The 18,455-nt window shown below is 38.7% G+C and overlaps 1 protein-coding gene across 5 annotated transcripts in view; it reads right to left on the bottom strand.

Moving 5' to 3' along the window:
- NLGN1 (neuroligin 1) overlaps positions 1 to 18,455 on the bottom strand; it is a 1,028,692-nt gene that overhangs the window by 635,026 nt on the left and 375,211 nt on the right. The gene's annotated exons all lie outside the window — the stretch shown is intronic.

The following is an 18,455-nucleotide window of genomic DNA, read 5'->3' on the forward strand; positions in this document are numbered from 1 at the left end:
CTGGTCCTGAAGGGGTCATCTGTCTTGAATCCCCTGTGTTTCCAGTTCCTATCTGTACCAATCTACATCCTCTGGTCTAGCCAGACTTGTAAGGTAGAATTGGGATCATGATAGTGGGGGGAGGAAGGATTTAAGAACTGGAGAAATGAGTTATATTTCTTTCAGCTGGACAGTGAATTGCTATTTAAGTAAAACACAAGAGGCAAAAAGCGCATGGAAATGTTCCTATTTTTTAAACCAAATTATTTGTACTGTTTGTTACGTAGGAGTGTGTATTTATGTACAATTACATGACCTTAGAGAATATGGAAAGTGCCTATTAGCAAGGTGAAATTGTGATGACGGTGTATGTGTTTCTAAAATAGTTGGTTGCAGGTCAGGACAAGAAGGCAAGGATGCAAAAAGAAAAAGAAAACCACTCACTACTTATGGGCTTAATGTGGTACAAGCATTTCATTGCAGATCCCAGAACTCATCAGTAAAGGCGTTGAAACTAGGAGACATTCTAAGCTAATGGGACTCCTAGTGGGAGACCACAGGAACGGATCTGCAGCTCTGTCAAAAGTAAACCCTTAGCCGTGCTGATGAAGGGTTATTACAAGTTCCCTAGGAAGGAAATATTGGACGCTGATATTAGAACCTACATGACTGTCATTTACTTAGCTAGACATAACTCAGTAGAGCAACTGTTATGTGTTTTCATTTTAATATGACTATTGAGCTGATCTTGAAAGATTGGTGGACCATTAGAAATATATTGAATAGGGTCAAGGTAGTCTCTCTTGGTTGGAGTATGAGACAGGTTGCAGAGAAACTTTTTATTGGGAGGAAAGATACATTTAGAGCTTAATTATGGGAAAGGCTGTCAATGTTTTACAAAGCAGTGTAGGCTTCCTTTTGTAGGCTGTAAAGCTCAGTGGGTAATATATTAGTAAGAAAGCTACAAGATCAAATGAATTGGGGACAGGGAACAAAGGGGAGCAATATACAATTTTAATTTCAATTAACATGTAATTTGTATTGACATGGCTCAGAATCTTTCAGTAGAAAATTTTATTTAAAAAAATGCCTAAAATGAGAGTCCAATATAATAAATTTCCATATATCCACCAGCTAAATTGGATTCCTTTTCAATATGTTGCCACTCATAAATCGTGTGTCTTTATGTTCTTTTTTATTATCGAGCATTTTAAAGCAAGCCCTTATACCACTTCATATTTACACCCCACTTACTGAAAGCAAAGACTTAGGGCACTCACTAATGAAAATCAGAGATTACAGTTTTCAACAGAAAGAAAACACAACTCCTCATAACTGAACCAACAGTCGACAAACATGGAAACAGAAGTCAAGAAATAAAATGACAAATTGCTTCTAAATATCTCATTAATGTTTTAAAGAACAACGCGGTCAATGTAAGGACAAAGGTGCCCCTAAAAAAATCCATGACATTTTCACGTGCCTCCTCTGCCTGCAAAAGTTGGACAACGGATAAGGAAACCCAAAAAAGGAATGTGCGCATTCCTTTTGAGTTATGGTGTTGGTGAAGAACATGGAAATAGTCAATAGATGGCCAGAGGAATCAACAATTCTGTGCTGGAAGGAGCGTCCCCAGAATACTCCTTAGAAGTGAGCATGGCTGGACTCCTCAAGGAGTTGGGACACGCCATCAGGAGGGGCCAGTCTCTGGACAACAACGCCATGCTTTGTCAAGTCGTGGACCCGTGAGCTAGAGGCAGATTCTAGCTCAGAGAGATAGTCTGACACAGATGTTGCCACAATGGGCTCAAACACAGCAGCGTTTATGGGGATGACAAAGGTGTGGCAGTGTTTCACTTGGTCATTATGAGTCCGAACTTACTCTACAACATCTCACAACAATAACAACAAATCCACTTCAGTGTGCCATTTTGAAATAGATGGCTTTTAATGACCTAGCCAGTAGGCCATTTTCAGATCTATTAAAATTAATAGTAATTCATTGATATTATCTAACAGCTCAAGTATGTTTTAAATTCTCTACTTGACTCCAAAATGTTCTCTTTTCTGTTTATCTGTTTCATTCAAAATGTAAATAATATTCATTAATGACATATCTCTTGCATTCCGTATAAGATATCCATCTTCTACTAATCATGCCTTTTTTCTTATCATTGGCTTCCTGACAAAACAAAATCCTTTGTTTTGTTGAATGGCTTCTATTCTTACTATTCTTAATATATCTGCTTTATTTATTATGTGATACCATTTAATGAGTTTGACAGTCATTTGTATCATTTGTAAACGAGCAGTTAACTGTAAAGACTTGATTAAATTCAGGTGTAACATTTTTGTGCAATAATATTTCTGAGTCAGTTCTTTGTAATCCACTTTTGTCTCTCCACAGCAGGATAAATATATCGCATTATGTTAGGTTGTCCTGATCTCAGCAATGCTAAGATTGAACAGTGGGCCAAGAGAATGTCACTTGATTCCTCTCTCTTCATTCCTTATTAACCTTTCATCAAATTGTTTCATTCCTTGATAATTTTGTCTGAATCAGATTCTTTACTGGGTATTGCAAAAATGTTGATTCTTCTCAGTGATATCATAGTTTATCATTTATATAAAGTATTCTCTGAAGAAGATCTTCTTCTCGTCAACCCTAACATGTTTGTCTTCCCTGTGAATTGACAATTGGAGAGGAAGGAGTCCGCGTCCTGCTGATCACCAGAGTTAGTGGTTGTGGTTGATGTCTTACTTTGGCCCTTTGAACTTCTTTTTCTTTAACCTTTATGAATGCCTACATGTTTTGTATACATTTGAAGTGTTCGTATTAAATGCTGACTAATTTTTTTTATCCACTAAAAACCACAGTCCCGTGAGATTTTCTTCACGTATGTTTTGGTGCCCTCTTGACTTAACTACTTCAGGGTCCTGACACTCTTGGTTTCCCAGCAGTCAATGCTCTTGACTCATGTTGTACATTTATAGATTCAGACATGGAAATCTGACATTGTCTAATATAAACTGTCGTTACTATTACTGGAAATAAGTATTGAGAAATCACCATGTTTACCATCATTGCTCCAGTGATGTCAACACTTTCTAGACCTTTTCAATGATCAGAACTAGGAAAGAAATATATATATATATAGTATTTATATAGACAGACACAGATGCACACACACAAACACACGGATGGTGGTATTTCTAAGTTTGTACCACGCTCTCACTAAAACAAGATCCATTTCTTATACGTGCCTATTCTTTCTCTTACACTCTTTTCTTTCACAGCAGCATAAGCTAATGAACACATGACTTGTTTTTCTTTATAAAACTACAGCAAATAGTAAAAAAAAATAAAACCTAAATTCCTATTGGTCTTTTTACTTGATATTTCACTATAAAACCTAAGTTCCTATTGGTCTTTTTACTTGATATTTCATTTTAAAGACCTGCATGTTTTTGACTTTTCTATTTATATCTATTTTCTCTTAGATCATAATTCTTGGATTCTGCTAAAGTGAACATCATCACTTGTTCGTGTTATATTAATAAATGTGCACATGTGAGTTGCATAATATCAAGATATTAATGCATATCATTAATAATAAGATTATGAGATAAAGTTGAAGATTTCTTTATCGCTCTACTTGTTGAAAATATCTTTGAATTCAAATTAATATGTAAAATCATCAATTGCAGAGGCCAAATTTTAATGAAAGACTATGTCAATAGGAATAAGTAAAGAGGACGGCCAGTGCATTCACCTTGCCAAGCACCCGCACCTGTGTGCTGAACACAGGTGAGTATGGCTTTCATAAGAAAGCATATTGACAAGGTAAGCATAAAGAAAACAAAAGGATGGCGACATTATATTGCTTTTCACATATCTTCCTTCTGGTTTTGAACACACACCTATCCACACATGAAACTAGATTTGCCCCTTTCATTTTCCCATTCAGCATAAGGCAAGGCATTTGTTCCTTGAAGAATGAAATCCAACCTTGCCACCCGTTTTTACCCTAACCACACCGGATGAAAGATGCCCCTCGTTTTCAACTCCACCACTGGTTCTCCCATGAGCCCTCTGTGATTCCCTCTAGTACTGATCACTTTCATAGATCTGCCTTGAAGACTACTTCAATAAGCATGAGGTCGACATGTCAAATGCCATTTGGAGTGAAAAATATTTTATTTCTTGTCTTTTAAAGGTGTAGATTTAGTACAAAATGATAATGTTTGTGTTTTTTATTAAAAAGAGCTAATGTTTTCATACCATATCATTTTTGGAAACTAGTTAACAAAATAAATCATATTTTGGTAAGTGGTACAATAAAATTTTTGTTTTTCTAACCTTTATTCTAATATTACAAATATAACACCACTGTTATGTCAGTAAAACAAGATTGATAAGCCTATATGATAGTAAAGTTTGCATAATTTTGATTCAGGTATTATCAAACAACAGTCATTATATCAGATAAAATATGCTGATGAAACAAAATCAGTAAACTATTATAAATATAAACTATTCAATATTTCCTGTTTTTAAGGGTATTTGAAAGTAAAAAATGTTTGGGAAACTCTCAATGAATCTTATCTTTTTTATTTCGGTAATCTCTCACAGATCCCTGGTGGAATAGGGGTTACACACTGGGCTGCTAACCAAACCAGCAGCACTCCTCAGGAGAAAGATGGAGACTTCTGCTCCTGTAGAGAGTTTCAATCATGGAAATCCCCCAGGCCAGTTCTACCTTGTCTTACAGTGTCACGATGAGTTAGCATCCACTCCATTAGAGGGCAATTGTTTTTCTTGGTTTTAATTTTTTTCTTAGGAAAGACACACAACCTTTAATAGTTGTATCATTCAAAATCAGATGGTAAATACCAACTTTCATGTTTATATGACCTTTCATACTATAATTTGTAATGAGTGATTGAAGGTCACAACTATTGAAACATGCATAAATGGAGTACAATAATATGGAGGGCTGAAATAAAGAAGTGCTAGAAAAGGATTGCTTTAGTGTACATGATCAAATTTGATATTAAAAATGAAGTATACAGAGAAAAACAGGGAGTATAGGCTAATGAGGTGTTTTGTTGTTGTTGGTTTGAGTTCTGTCCTGTCTTGAATGTAGGCTTTAAGGATAGATTTGAATATTTATATACCAGCCTGGATTGAATTTGTAACAAAACTGTTACATGTTGTCCTATCCAGGTGCTTGCTCATTCTTAAAATATTTATTGGGTGGTTCAGATTGCTCCTGTTCCAGCTGCTACACAAAAGGGTAGTAATTTAAACGCACTTAGTTACCCTGCAGTAGGAGAGCCTATGACCTGCTTCTGTAAAGAAAGAGACAAGACCACCCCATGGAACAGTTCTACTCTGGAACACACGGAATGGCCATGGCGTTGATTCCAATCCAAGGCAACTCGATGGCAACAAATTGGGTTTGATTGGGTTTTACTCCAAAAGTAACCTTGAAGGTGGTTGTGGGAATGGTATTCGATAGTAATGAGAAGCCTAGTGTCTGGGGCATTGCTCGGTGACTATTTTTATGTTTTAATCTTCAAAACCCTTCAACTTTTATTGGCTTCTTTGTATTTCTTTAAGGATCTGTCCTTCCTTTCTTGAACATTCCAGAATTATTTATTTTCCTATAGTTTATTGACTGTAAGACACTATCTCAATCAGTTTCCAACCTTTAGTACTGAGAATTTTACTTAGAGAAGTAAATTAAGGCCCATTTCAATTAATTTGATAAACAAATGCATCATTTTGGCATGAGTGAGAAATGATAATCATGGTTCCATGTTTTAACTTTACATAAGAATATAATAAATTGAGGAAAAAACCTTAAGTTTTAAATTTAACATACAAATGGTAGATTAAAATTGTGAGCATCATTTCTTATCTATATAAACTAGATATATTATATATTAATATATACTGATCATTCATAAACATACCCATGTTTTCATGATTCTCCTTGGCAAGCAATAAGTGGAAATGCAGATACATAGACCATTTGAAAATTGGATTGCATCAGGAATTTCTTGCATGAAGCGTAACTATCATGTAGGTCTAATGAGTAGAGTCCTATGAGAGGTGTGGCCCTATGCTTATGAGCCTGCAACATTTTGAAATATATGCTGTAGTTTTATAATATCAAGAAACACACTTGTCATATTATCAAACCCCTTGACCTCCAATTGTTCCCTGGCACATACGGACTATGTTGCTTACGGCCCCTCAATTAAAGTTCTGGTCTTTCTTCCAGGAGTTGAGTTGTACAGAAAATGCTGTCATGATCTCAGGATCAAGTAGGCTACAAAGAACTTTTTCGCTTTGAATTTTTTCACCATTATTCATCATAACTCTGTTGGAGTTTAGACCTCAATGCAAACTGAAGGAAGATTTCCATCTGCATAAAAGGATTATGCCCTATCTAAAGAATTAACTACAGGGAAGTTGATTGATCTGACCTTCCATCAAAAGAAACCTTTACTAACTGTTATTTCTGCAGTGTGCAACAATAATTAGTGTGTGTAATCATTCCTTTGAGGCACAGAAGTTCATCTGTATTTCTCAATAGATGTAAAATTATTTTGGTACATATACATTGCTATTTGTACTGTACTATGTTCCAGGTCCTATAAAATTGACAAACCCCATTCAATCCGTAAGCTAATGTTTGGTTAAGATTTGTTAAGTACAAAACATAATATGGTGGTTATGACATGGAAATGAATTGGCTACTACCGTAGTGCAAAGGGGAAGAAATCAAATCTCACAGTCTTATCAGAAAGTTCATTACCTGAGTTTAGAACAAAGATAGGAAGCACTTGGATTTCCTTGAAGACATGAGTGTTGCTTTGGTAGGAAATTATCATTAAGTACGGAGTTAGGTGAATGATAGGGCCAAACAACATGAAACAGCTTCATCAGCATACTGAGAAGGTGAGGAAGGAAATAATAAACTCTTCCTCTGTGCAGAGGAGCAATGGGCTAAGATATGTTGCTTCGGTGTAGGGCAGAGCCTGTCAGGGCAAGTCTGTATAACCCCTTCCTACGCTCCTGTTCCATCTAGACAACTTTGTGACCAATGCAGAAATAAAGTTCAGACCTCAATGTAAACTGCAGGAAGAAGAATAGACACAAAAAGCTAAGGATAAATATTATTACAGTTTTATCAGTTTGGACACTGTGTCTCCAGCTGGACACGAGTGAATGCAAAGCATTAAAAAAGTTATCAGGTATAGTTCTATCACCAGATAATTATTTATAGTTTTTGAAGATTTTACTATAATAGTCATCCTGTTGAAAATTGAAGTGACAGCAGAGAGTCAGATAATAATGGACTTTTTTACGCCCTCACTTTTATGAATATCTACTGTTCATCACTGAAGAGTAAAATCAATGCTTCATGGACCATATTACGAGAAACTTTTCTTGGAAGAGAAATAATTTTGTTTCAAGAGAAAATATGTGAATATAAATATTTATATCATTTATTAATTTTGCAGTATAAATAAAAGAAATGGCGTTCTTGCATTCAGAATAACGATCAGTAAGTATTGTTTCAAACTGGAAAGAAGATCTTTTATTTTGGAATGAGATTTTCTTAGTTAATGAAATAATCAGGTATGATTTGATTCATTGGCATTCAAGTTTTCTACACTGATGGAATTTGTCAGGAAAGTGCCAAAATTTCACAGCATAAAACCTGCTGTAAAATATCTAAAATGGTACCAGAAGGGAGCCTCAAAGGTCATTCAGCAAGGACAACCATCACATGTTATGGATGAAGAAATTCAGTTCTGGGGTTGGGGGCTGGAATGGATCCACCAAGGACCAATGTTTCCATCACCCATTCAGTAATCCTTTTAATGATCTATTTAATCCTATTAGAAGCCCTGGTGGTATAGTGAGGAGCCCTGATGGTGTAGTGGTTATGGAGTTGGGCTTCAATCTGCAGGATCAGCAGTTCAAAACCACCAACAGCTCCTCGGGAGAAGGACTGAACATTCTACTCCAGTAAACAGTTACAGCGGATCACTCGGAGTCAGCACTGACTGGATGGCCCTGAGTTTGAAGTCTGCTCTGGTGGTGAAGCTGTTGAAGCATTCGGCTGTTAACTGCAAGGTCAGCAGTTTGAACTCCCCAGGTGCTCTTTGGGTGAAAGATGAGGCTGTCTACTCCATTTTGGAAACCCAGCAGGCACAGTTTTACCCTGGCCAATGGGCCCCTATGAGTCGGAAGTGAATGGATGACAGGGGGTGAGAAATGACTGTACATCCAGCAGATTATCATCATCCAATTTTTATTATTTTTTTTACCATGGCTTTATTCCAAGTTCTTTCAAAAGTATAGTAAAAAAAGATCCTAGATTTAAAGAGACACATACACACCAGAATCAACAGCAAGAGAACAGTCTGAGGACAAGCTGTGCTTGGAGGGCTCCAAGGTTCATTCCTTACATTTCTCTCTTCACTTTGCTGGCTTTGTTTAACAACAGTATTTAGGCTTAAAATGCAATGTAAATAAGTCCCCTGAATGTTTTCCTTTATTCTGCTGTAGGATGTTTTGGTATAGGGAAAGGCATCACACTGAAAAATGTGGATGCCTAAAGAAATGGGGAAAGATTGAAAAATACATGCTGAAGTGCAGGCCTGGGGAAAGACAGATCATATTCAATCTCAGGCCGGCACTGGAGCTAGAATCCGAGTACCAGTAGCTTTGTGAGTTATTCATGAACCTTCACAGATATACTGGCAACAAACCCAAAGAGGTCGTATATGCAAATAAGACATACATATGCATTGGAATAGATCTCCTTTTGTTAACAAATCATTCAAAATGAACATCATACTATATGTATACCACAATCCCACATGTTTTGTAAACGTGGTTCACCAACAACCTAGATTCTGTGTAGCCAGTGGCAGTGCCAAGCACTCTCAACCTCATAACTTCATGGGCCTCTCTTGCTATAACCCGAACCTCTACATTTTTTTTTTTGTTTTGTTTTTTTTTTTAATCAATTTATTGGGGCTCATACAATTCGTCACAATACATAGATCAATTGTGTAAAGCACATCTATACATTTGTTGCCCTCATCATTCCCAAAATTTTCTTGCCTCTTGGGTTCCCGGAATCCGCTCATTTTCCTACATTTTAACCAAGGAGGAAGCTTGCTAGAGAAATGCAATTTCCAGATAAATCATTTAGCTAAATCTCCCACTTCTGTTTTGCTACCGAAAACATCGCCTTTATAGAAATGTGTTTTCTCTTTTTAAAAAGAGAATTGTAGAGGAAATATACCTTGTAACAACAACAACAAAACAAAGATCTTTTGGAAAGACAAGACAGCATTGTGTTCTCCAAAAGCATGTGCCAACCGGCTTGTCTACGATTCTCAGTACTGTGTGGTGGTTCTCCATGTTTTCATGTAATGCAATTATGTCAAATCTTTATCTTTGTATGCGAAGAGCCAGTCAGGGTGCAGGATAGCACCGATGAAACATACGACCTTCCTCTAGTTCTTTTAATGCTTCCTCCCCCACAACTACCATGACCCCAATTCTATCTTACAAATCTGGCTAGACCAGGACATGTACACTGGTACAGAGAAGAGCTTGCAACACAGGGAATCCAGAACACATAACCCCCTTGGGACAAATAAGGGGAAGAGCGAACCTAGGACAGTAAGGGTGGGTGGGGGCACAGATTAAGGGGGAACCTATCAAAATGATCAAAGTATGGCCCCGATCCCAGGGGTACATACAGCAGAAAAGTGGGTGAAATGAGACCGTAGTCAGTGTAAGACATGGAGGGAAAAAAAAGAAGAATTTATAAATTATGAAGGGGGTATGGGGGAGGGAGGCAGGATGAGGGAGAGAGTAAATGAGGAGCTGATGCCAGGGGCTCAAGTAGAAAGAAAATGCTTTGTAAAAGATAATGACAACATATGTATAGATGTGTTTGACACATGGATATATGTATGGATTGTAATACAGCTGTAAGAGCCCTCAATAAAATAAAATATATATATTTTAAGTATAATCAGGGAGGGCTATAATTGAACCACAGTCTTAAAAGATGACATGACTCAAGTCCCATGATAACTCTAGTCACCACTCGGACTGAAGTCTTGCCCTTGTTTCAGTCACACATTTTATCTTACGAGAGATAAAAGGACAGCAAGGGAAACAGAGAGGAGGGACCTGACTACCATCAAGCATAGCCTTCAGAGGCCACACCACAAGGACTTGATGTGGAAACCCCACTAAGACAAGCAGGCTTTACCTGTAGCCATTGGCCTTAAGGCTGAAATTCCCTACCGGGAGAAGATGACAGCTAGGCCAAGCGCACTGAACTGGAGAACTTTGGACCTTGGTTCAAATATCTTGCTTGAGGTTGTCTAATGAATGGTGGCCCAGAACTACCATTGACTTACTATTTTAATGGCCTCCTGATTCGTTACCATAAGGCATTAATCTCGTAGGTGTGGCTTTGCTGTTGTGAATGGATATTATTGGCAGATTTGCATGATCAGGTTTTGGTTCACCACTGGCCTATACTTACATCATTTCCTGTTCTCAACAGTGTTTTCAATTCTAAATCATTAGCTAACTAATGATACTATCCATGCGTGGTGGTTATGCATTGGGCTCTAAACCAAAAGGCCAGCAGTTTGAAACCACCTGCCAGCTCCAGAGGAGAAGGATGAGCCTTTCTACTCCAGTGAAGATTGGCAGGCTCAGAGACTCGCCTGGACAGTTCTCTCTTGCTCTATATGAATAACTGTGAGTCAGTATTGGCTGGATGGAGGTGTCAGTGATGCTCCAGGTGGCTGACTGATGTCGTTCTCTAACAAAATGACAATAATATTTCTAAGGCAAACCAGAGACAGATGAACCACAGATGGATTTTGGACTTGCATTTAATTCTATCCCCAATCTAAGAAAAAATTGCTTTTATGACATGGGCCTGTTTGATGCTAGCTTTCATGAAGAGATCACTAAAGATATGCAAGCTATAGCAAAGTGTGGTGAAGAAATCAGATGGCACCTCACTATCAGAAAGCATCGTGTCTCCAGTTTAAAAGGCTTTTTTTTTTTTTTTTCAAACAAGCAGCCATCTAAGTGAAGTGTCAATTAAATCCACATGGAAAAAGCACATTGACCTGTGTGATCCAAGGCTTGTAAAGAACAATATAATCCAAATCGAAATGAGGGAATGGTATCAGGGTTTAAATGCTGAACATCTGGTTTGCAGAAGGCTATGGACAACAGTGGACACCAAAAATCCTTTTCAGGGTCCACACACGGATTATACCTCCAACCAGTGAATCCTCTCTGATCATAGTTGAGGGGTGAGAATAGCCCTGTTATCAGTCAGAGAGCATTTTAAGTCTATCATGGAAGATGCAGTTCTGTTAAAATACAGCATCTTGTAATCTGATGTCCCTTTTGGACCATTTTAGAGTTGTTTGTTTTTTTAAAACAGTGAAAGGGAAATACATCTGGATCAAGCCCTCGGTGATTCTCCCCTGATTATGGCATCAGGATAATTGGATAATTGCTATCACTCAGAATGCATGGCCAAGTGTATAGTTGCAAAGGCAGTTAGGGTAAAACTTAGCACCCTATCGTTTCATCTCCCTGAGGTTGCATTTAAATTTATTCTAGCTTTTTCTATTTTTGGCATTCTTTTCTATTGCTTTTTTATGTTTTAGTTTGTTATGGTTGTTAGATTTTTTTTAAAACTGTTTTTTCTGTATATGAAATTCAGGATATGTAAATCTATAGAGTCTGTAACTGGATGAATGGGCCAATGTGCGCATGTCAGGGAAGGTTGGGGAGAAATAGGGAGCTAATCACGATGAGCACAAGATTGAAGAAAATGTTCTCAAACTGATTGTGGTGCTGATCATCCAACTCTTCTTGATGTGACTGAACAATTGAATTGTATGATATGTAATGTATATGCAAATAAGAATTTTAAATACATAGATAAAATAAGCACCAAAACACAGGTCATGTTTGGACCTGGGGCCACTGCACTGAAAACTACCTAGACCCAGGGAGACTGAAGCCAAGACGTGGAAATCTCCTTGTAACATGAAGACACATGATGACAGCGGGCTAGGACTTTCCTTCAGAGCTTAGATAGAGAGACGGCGTCCCATATAAAACATTTTATTTGTTAAAGCCATCACTTGGGTGAGCTGTGTTATAGTAGCACTAGAGACTATAGAATTACCAGGACTTTATATGAGGATGTAAGCTCCGTACACCATGAGGCCACGCATTTCTCATGATATGATACAAACTGTCTGAAAGAACAGAATGACTGTCTATAATAGACGAATGTCATATCATGAGATAGTGCTGTGGTCAACACAGCACTCGTTTCCAGATTCCCTTAACCAGAGCTGTGCACTGACTGCTAATGTTCACAGCTTCCTCTATTGAAGGAGAGTTGTCTTGGGCAAAGAGGATCCATCTTGCATCCTTGGGATACATCTGTCCTATCTATGAGTGCCAGACATAAGGTATAAAAGACCAGGTCCTCATCTCAGAGTGGAGCAGCCCTGTAGTGTCATTTATTTTCCAACACACCCCATGGGATCAGACTAAAGATGGCTCCAGCCAGAGCTATATAGGCATTTAGCTACACCTTGTGTTCGAGCCTGCTTACAGGATCATGCTTTTTCTCTCACAAGCACATTCTCAACTAATGGCCTGAAAAGATCCCCATCGTCAGTCTTTCCTTCCAGGAAAAGTGAGATAACATGAGTCCATTAACCTACACAAAACAAGCTACTTACTGAAGAAGGGCAATTCCTCCACAACAACAAAATGGGATGCCATGCAATTATGCTAATGATCTAATCAAATTTAAAAACACTTTTTGTAACTTGTGGTTCTACATTGCTTGACAACTTATAGAATCAAATTGTTTTCAATGTATGATAAACATTAGTGGATTTAAAATAACTGAAATATTTCATAACTTATAGCTTAATTCTGAACATACTGTTGAATACTTTTTGCTCCTGCTGTATGAATTATTGTCTCTTTCATGCTTTTAATTAAAAAGATAAGTGAAAATAGCTTCAGATATTTCAAGAATGGGCCATGGATCAGACATTATACTAAGTACAACGGTGCCTTGTGGGTTTGTGTGTACATAAGAATTGAATCCCTTTGAATATCCCATTAGATCAATGGTCACAACCTTATTTCGTAGAAAAGATTTTTAAAATCTTAGAAAGGCCACACAGTTAATGAGCAAAGTTAACTTTTCTGTAGAAGAGTGTAAATACGTGACGTGGTGCTCTGTGTAAAACAGTAAAGAATGAAAATAGACTGCAATTCTGGACTTTTTCCAACGTAAACTTTACTTGTAGGTACTAGTTAGCACTTACAAGTACAAGTATGCATGTGTGTATTTAAACATTACATTGTTCCACAAATACTCTACTCCAATGTGAAATGACACTAGAGATCGCATGATAGAATTTTGTAAGACCAATGATTAATCTATTTTTCAACAGCATAAATGAAAACTATACATGTAGACCTCTCTGGGTGGAATCATAGCAATCAAACTGATGATATCTGTTAAGAGAAGGGGGAGAAGCTTGCTATCATAGGTCAACACAAGGCCAGAGGCTGGGACAAATGATGAGGTGATCTAAAAGATATCATGCATAAAACAGGCCTTTACCAAAGGAGGGGTGGAGAAGCAGTGGGCAAAATAAATGTCAGAAGACTTGAAATTTGCTCTGTACATTGAACAGCTAAAGCAAAAGGAAGGAATGATGAAGTCAAAGAGCTGAACAGAAGATTTCCAAGGGCAGTTCCAGAAGACAAAGTAAAGTAATATAATGAAATGTGCCAAGACCTGGATTGAGAAAATCAAAAGAGAATGATGCTTGTCATTTCTCAGGCTGAAATGTCGGGAGAAAAATTCAAACCTACAGTCACGATCTTGAAGGATTGTGTGAGAAAATAGTGAAAGACGTGAGAAGAACAAAAGAAGATGAATAGCACAGTTACTGTACACCAACCCCCGCCCTCCCCCCCACCCAATAAAAAAAGGTTTATGTTCATCTATTTCTCCTGCCTGACTTTACAGGACAGAGTGGAACATCCCCATGGGGTTTCTTAGGCTGTCCATCTGCCTCCCACAGAACAGCTGGAGGGTTCATATCTTGCTCTTAACCCACAGCACCACCAAGGCTCCTTCCAAGCTCAGGTGCAAGTTTATGATCAACAACCAATGCTATTCGAGGAGGAAGCCTAAGCTGCACTGACAGCACTGGCAACAAGGAAGGCTCTGGGAATTGACTGACTACCAATTGAGGTTTTCTGTAAATGAATGCAATGCTGGAGGTGCTCAGTTTCTATGCCTAAATTTTGTCAAGCCATGTTATCAAGTTGCAAGTGATCCATATGCATGCCCCATTCCAAAGAAACAGAGTCCAACAGAATGCATAAATGATCAGCGATTCTTATTCATATCACACACAAATAAAATTATGCTGAAGAACATTGAAAAACAGTTCCATCGCTATTCTCAAAGGGGATGCTCCAGGAGTGCTAGCCAGATTCAGAAGGGAATGCGGAAGGAGGTTTACTACTGCTGTCGGGTGGATGATGGCTGAAAGCAGAGATAACTAGAAAGACGATTACCTTTATTGCATTCACTACAGAGAGATTCTACTGTGCATATTATAACAAAGTACGAGTGACCATTGCTAAGAATTGGAAATCCAGAACACTCAGTTGTGATCATGCAGACTCTGAACATAGACTAAGCGACAGTCCTTCAAACAGAATAATGGCCCTCTGCATGCGGGAAAGTCGAGAAAGCTGTGTCTTCCACCAGGCTCGATCTGTACGCGGAGCAACTAATCCAAGAAACTGAAATACGGTGAAGAATGCAGCATCAGGATTGGAGGAAATTTTATAAACAGCCTGCGATGAGCAGGTGACACAAGCGTGCTTTCCAAGAGTGAAGAGGACTTTATGTATTTGCTAATGAAGGTCAAATACTACAGGCTTCTGTTTGAATCTGACCTCAATGCAAAGAAAACTCAAATTCTCACAAGTGGAGCAATAGACAACATCAGATAAAAACATGAATGTTCATGGAAGCAGCAGTCAAGAAATTAAAGGGTGTACTACATTAGGAAAAGGTACTATGGTGCAAAACCACTTTAAAGTGGTAAAGATCAAAAACGTTCTTTTGAAGAGCTCTGGAGGTGTAGTGGATTATGAAAAGGGAAGCTCACCACGAAGTCTACTGTTCAAACCCACTCGATACTCTGCAGGAGAAAGATGAGGCATTAACATCGTAGAAGGATCTACAGCCTCAAAAATTCACAGGATTCGTTTTATACTGTCCTGGAGGGTCATCATGAGTCACAGTTGGCAAAAAGACAGCGAACATTCACTTTATGACGTGCCTGACCTGAGTTGTGATTTTTACATTTATTTCTATGCAGTGAAAGCTGGACATTGCATAATGAAGACCAAAGAAGAATTCATGCGTTTGCATTTTGGGGTTGACACAAAGGAGGCAATGACTTCGAGAAGAACAACCAAATATGTGTTAGAAAAAGGACAGCGCAAATGATACTTAGACATGAACATGGCAAGACTCCTTCTCAAGTCCTCTGGACACTGGCATGTGAGGGCTCCCCTATCTAGCTCTATATCCAGTGGACAGAAATTAAATAAAATGATAATATGCAGACAATAGTACTTGGAAATTGAAAACCCGAAATCTCTAATGCTTATTATCCCTTTCACCTTAATCAACACACTATTCTGATAACACTTATTCTTACATCTTTCAGGGAGTTACACAAAGATTCCATGTGGAAGAAAACTCTAAAACACGTTGCAAACTTTCAGAGATTATTTAATTCTATGATAATACAGTTAGTGCTAAACCATAGCAATTTACCTCTCCTTGATAGATTGACAGAGGAAAAGAAAAGTCAAATGCCAGCATTCAGAAGAATTTGGAATTAGCCACAGAATTACTCCCAGATGTCATGTTAAATATTTCAATGCTTCGATACAAGTATTTTAAAATTAGGAAGATGACAGCATTTATGGATGGGTGATATTGACATATCTAAATGTGGATGATGAAAAGTGAGGGGAAAAAACCACTGTCAAAACCACTCAGTAGTCCGTGGGGAAACTTGTGGAAAATATATTTGTTCTATTGCAATGGAATTGTTCTATTGCAAAAAATATTCTCTTGTGAAGAATGTATTGTTCTAGTGACTAGTTTAAGATAATGTGGACACAGCTGCCACAATGTTCACCACCATCCTTTTCTCCTCCCTCCTCTTCCCTCTGATAGGGGAATAATAAAACATGTTTATACAGAGAAGAAAAGTCCTATTGCTTCTTCCCATGAACACTGGTGGCTAGCTCTGGGAGAGAAGCTTCGCTCATGCCTCTTCTTCCCGGAGGATGTGACAAGCAGTTCAAGATTGTCTGAACATACTAAGTCGATATGACTTCTTCCATTATAATGGAACTTTCCCTACATAACCACAGAGACTACTGTACTCATCAACACGGTTCTACCAGCAACTATAGCTGACCTGAGGAATAAAGGGTTTTCTCTCTGGTGCATTTGAGAGTTTCATGACCTACATCCTTCTAGATAAAGTATTGCTTGATTCTCACAACAAACTTAAGACTTACTTCCCATGACTTCAGGTTAGTACGATATCCATTAGGCTTATGACTCTAGGCTCTTAAATATGTTTTCAGGACAAAGAAAGTTTGGTTTTACATTTCTGCTCTCTGCACATGGCTCATGTCTGAAGATTATTTCACCTATGAACATGACTGGAAATGGTTTGAGAACCAAGAGTGTATCATTTGCTCTTTTAGATACCCTGTTAATTAGCAGGTAAAAGATAAATATGCTTCCATGAAGAAATGAATACATGCACGGATAAAGATCGCCTGAATTATTTCAATGGGTCTGTAAGAAAACACACCCTTGGGGTTAGGAAAGGATTCTCTCTTGCCAATCAAGTGGTTGCAGGGACTAGTCATTTTCAAGGGAGTCTTCCATTAACCAAACAGAGATTGCCGAATTACCAGCTTTGGGCCCTGTTCTTTATGATAAAGATCAATAGAACTCACACTTTGTCCTAATCTAGTTCGTTCCAATTCATAGGGACCTCGCAGGCCAGAATAGACTTGCTAAGAGGAGTCACCTGTACGGAAGGAGACTGTCGTCACTTTCTCCCCTGAGGTGGGTGGTTTAAGGCAGCGGACCTTTCAGTGACCAGCCCACTTCCTCAGCCACTGTGCCATCAGGCTCCTCCTTCCCTGTGGCAACTCCAAAACCGAACTCAGCCTATGGAGCCCATTCCCACTGGGGCGACAAATGGAGCACAGTCTCCCTTTGATGGGGATGACTTGCCCTCGAGTGAGCAGGACCGCGAATACAAAATGGCATGAAAAATTATATAACATTACATCTGTAAGGAACCCTGGTTGCATAGCGGTCATGTGCTGCGCTGCTAAACCAACCAGTGTGCACTGAAACCACTACTAGCTCCTCACAAGAAAGAGACGGCTTTCTACTCCCATACAAAGTAGAGTCTTAGGAACCTATCGGGCTGTTCTGCGTTGGCCTGTAGTGGTCACCTTGAGTGGGAATCAGCTCGATGGCAGTGACTAATTACATCTGGGACTATAAAGAACATGTGCTATGGGAGGATGTGACAAAGTGGACCTAATCTAAGTAACTAGAGAAACGATTTCAGAATGAGTGAAAATCAGTACGTGTAGGGGAACAGCCTGTTGAAGACCTTGTATTAGCCCCCCCCACCCACCCCCACGCCTCCAATTATGTGCCCCAAGCATCCTCAACTGTACACGCTAGCCTCCTGCCCGCAAATACTTAGCTTTGCTCCATCTCTGAACTAGAAAATCCACCACTCTCTCTGGTGCTCTACCTCCTGATTCTGTTGCTGCTCCTGGGATATCAAAGGTGTCTTCTGGATCAAAGAGGTTCCCTGTGCAGGGATCTCAGAGTCCAGCAGACAGGTGACGTGCCTGGCTCTTGCCAGTAGTGAATTCCCCTCTTGCTTCTCCAAGGGCATATTTTATGCCCGGTAAGATGGCACTCACCATTTGGTCTACCTTCTTGAATGACTTGCTCAGTATACACAAGTAAGAAGTCTGGTGCAAGGCTATTCAGAAGTACATCTTTCTTCATTTTAACTCACCGGGTTTTTCCTTCTTCTAGTTGACAGGCTGCCTCATGGTCCATGCACACGTTCTGCATAAGTACAACAGACTCAAGACTCCTCATTCTTCTCAGTGCTCCACATAGTTTATTATAATTCATAAAGTTGAATAACTTTGCATATTCAATAAACCACAAGGAAACATCTCGCTGGTATTC

The sequence above is a fragment of the Echinops telfairi genome, unplaced genomic scaffold (assembly GCF_000313985.2).
Source record: "Echinops telfairi isolate 266 unplaced genomic scaffold, ASM31398v2 ScPeMD7_4225;HRSCAF=4972, whole genome shotgun sequence".
NCBI classification, from domain to species: domain Eukaryota; kingdom Metazoa; phylum Chordata; class Mammalia; order Afrosoricida; family Tenrecidae; genus Echinops; species Echinops telfairi.